The sequence below is a fragment of the Neolamprologus brichardi genome, chromosome 22, assembly GCF_056152115.1.
Source record: "Neolamprologus brichardi isolate AB-2024 chromosome 22, ASM5615211v1, whole genome shotgun sequence".
Classification (NCBI taxonomy): domain Eukaryota; kingdom Metazoa; phylum Chordata; class Actinopteri; order Cichliformes; family Cichlidae; genus Neolamprologus; species Neolamprologus brichardi.
The window spans coordinates 22,652,789-22,656,332 of record NC_142124.1 but is presented as its reverse complement, the minus strand read 5'-3'; the positions used below and the strand labels follow the sequence as shown (position 1 = coordinate 22,656,332).

Below are 3,544 nucleotides of genomic sequence, written 5' to 3'. Positions count from 1 at the left end.
GGAAGTGTGGCTACAGGAAGGCATCTGTTTGGTCCACACCTGAGTGCGATTGCAGTTTGTTGAACCACAGTTTGATTTAAGAGTACAAAAGGAGGACTGCTCTTCACAGTCGGTTTGAAAATACCAAGATGACGACTCAGCTCAAGGCTTTATAACAGGACTTCATTGTGTATCTTCTATTACTGGATATGGTTAGTCCAACTTCCCAGAAGAAATCAACAGCACTGGCCTTCAACTTTTCCAATTCACCCCAGTTGTACTTTGATTAATTAGGATATGAAACAGATACACAATGAGTCGGTGTGGTTTAGACCAAGTCGGTCTACGCTTTCCATGTATGCAGTCCATTGAACTAAAAGTCCTATGGACTTCCAGTAGGTATACTGCCGTACTGTGGTTTTAGCACAGCTAACTTTGGAGGAGTGATTGTTACAATCAACAGCACATTAACATTTTTAGCTAAATATTCAATCTAAACTGGCAACTGCTCACACACGCCTAAAGACACACAAAAATAATTTACACAGTAATGTTGTATTTGATCTCATCGAGATGAAATAACTCAGATTTATGAGTTTCCTTCCTCATAGTTTATGAAATCTTTGCAGCCATTACACAGCAGCAGGACTGATGGGTGAGCTCCATCTGTAGCCTCTAATCTGAGGGATGTTCTCCACATTTCAACACTGCTGCACAATTATGCAAACGTTACACTGTGGATAACTCTATTAGAGTTCATCGTTTATCTACCAAAGGGTGTGCAAAATGTTAGGTGTTTTTAGTCTCATAGGTTCTAGTCCTTGGTGTGTTTAGCTCTTTAGCAAAGGTTTCATAAAGGAAATAGTATTTTCCTTCATTTTTCTCATTTTCTGTTGGTGAAAAGAAAATGGTTATACAAAAGTTGTCACGGCTGCCGAGGTGAGCCGTGTGGTATTGAAGGGAGAAAGGACCCAAAACGCAGGCAGTAGATGATAATGCTGGTGATGTTTTATTTACACAGTGGTGAGAAGGCAAAACAGGCGAGAGGGAAGACAAAACTAAAGACCTAAACTGGGAAAGCTAAATGACAAACCTGAGAAAGTACCAGAATGGGGTGAGAGGCAGAGAGACACGGACGAGGGACAGGACACCGTGGACCACAGAGTAACGCAGACTGACACGGAGTAACGCAGACGAACTAGCAACAGGCAGGAGAACACACAGGGCTTAAATACACACACCAGTAATCAGGGGATGAGAGACACGAGGTCAACACAGCTGGGAGGAATCAGAGCTGACGGGACAGGGGAAACATAAATTGAACACACTCACATCAGACAGAGACCTTCACAATAAAACAGGAAACTCAGACACGAGGAACCAAACAAGACACAGAACTAAACAGACAGATTCACAAACAGACGGGGTGACACCATAGACAGACAGAGACACAGACGCAGCCTCAGAGGCAGACCGAATATAACACATAGAACTCAAACAATAATAATCATCATCATAATAAACTAGAAAATGATAATAAACTAAAAGCGCTGGGTCACCGACCCAGGACCATGACAAGGCAAGCTTTCCCAGATGAATGTGCCTGATCCCATCTGCCGGTGGATCACTGACTTCCTGACGGACAGGAAGCAGCATGTGAGGCTGGGAAAGAATGTCTCGGACTCCCGGACCATCAGCACCGGCTCCCCTCAGGGCTGTGTTCTTTCTCCTCTGCTCTTCTCCCTGTACACCAACTGCTGCACCTCCACCCACCAGTCTGTCAAGCTAATCAAGTTTGCAGATGACACCACCGTTATTGGACTCATCTCAGACGGGGATGAGTCTGCCTACAGGAGGGAGGTTGAACGTCTGGTGTCCTGGTGCAGCCACAACAACCTGGTGCTGAATGCCCAGAAGACAGTGGAGATTATTGTGGACTTCAGGAAGCACACAGCCCCACTCCCCCCCATCATCCTGACTGACACCCTCATCACCTCTGTGGACTCATTCCGCTTCCTGGGTACCACCATCACCCAGGACCTGAAGTGGGAGCCCACCATCACCTCCGTCATTAAGAAAACCCAGCAGAGGATGTACTTCCTGAGGCAGCTGAAGAAATTCAACCTGCCAACACGGACGATGATGCAATTCTACACTGCAATCATCGAGTCCATCCTCACCTCCTCCATCACCGTGTGGTACGCTGGAGCCACTATCAGGGACAAACAGAGACTGCAGCGTGTTGTGCGCTCTGCTGAGAAGGTGATTGGCTGCAGACTCCCATCTCTGCCGGACCTGTACACCTCCAGGACACTGGGGCGTGCAGCTCGGATCTCAGCTGACCCTTCTCACCCTGGACACAGTCTGTTTGACCTGCTCCCCTCAGGCAGGAGGCTCCGGTCTATTCGCACCAGAACCTCTCGCCATAAGAACAGTTTCTTCCCCTCTGCTGTTGGACTCATGAACAATAACCGTATGACTGTTCCCACCACTAACACATGACCCTACGCTGTGTTCACTGCATCATGCCATGTTTGGCACTGATCACCACCTGCACTCATGTATATATCTATCTACTTAGCACTTTTAATTCTTATTTTTATTTTTATGTCTATATAAGCGTTATATGACAGTACGTTTGCACTAAGTACCGCAGCAATTTCCTAATGTTGTAAACCTGCTCAACATTTGGCAATAAAACCCTTTCTGATTCTGATTCTGATTCTGAAAAGTTATACAAAAAAACAAACAAAAAAAACCCCTCTTCTGTTCTTGTATCCCGTGACCAAACTTTTCAGAAAGTTTTGGCCAGACCAATTCTTCTGACAGTTGTCTAGCAGGCAAACAGACAGGAACAGCATGGCCCCACTAACTAAAGGAGAACATAATCGCCCTGACTCAGAATAACCAGAATGAACCATAACCTGAAGTTTGAAGGGAGGAAATTATTCTCTCCGTCCTGTCTTCTAGCACTGCAGGCCAAAGACTTCCAGAGGCTCCTCATTTGGCTGTGTGTGAATCCATGTGTCTATGATTATTTCTACATCTCAAAGCAAAATAGAGTCAATTATTCACAACCTTTAACTTACTGAAAAATTCAAAACAATATATTTTGTAACCAGTTCCTTTTCAAAGCAGTTAAAAGTCAAACGTGACTGTAAATATCTACAAATCCTACGCATCAACACCCCCGCATCACATGCCAGACTGACATAAAACAAGACGTTGACTTCAGCAAGCAGTCAGCCCTCTGCTCTCCATGAGTCTGCACCCACAGAGGAAGCTGCAGAGCTCACACAGCATCTAAACCTGAAGAAATCATGTTTCCTGATTGCTGAATGTACTGTGTGAATGATAAGGTTTTCACTGTCGGGGTAATGTAAATCTGTTATTTTAGCCTCTTTCTGTGAATGTATGATGAATTAGCTCACCTATTGCCAGCTGGGATAGGTCGTGTTTCTTTTTGAAGTTATACCATTAGATGTAGTTTGGTAGAAAACGAAGAAATTTCTCATCATCTCTGATATATCTGAGTTGTGACATGAACAGGTGTGAGACACATACT

General features: G+C 44.7%; 1 pseudogene; it reads left to right on the top strand.

The window, feature by feature from the left end:
• The first annotated feature begins 1,572 nt into the window (after window positions 1–1,572).
• LOC148096769 (uncharacterized) lies at window positions 1,573–2,351 on the top strand (annotated as a pseudogene).
• Window positions 2,352–3,544: the final 1,193 nt, after the last annotated feature.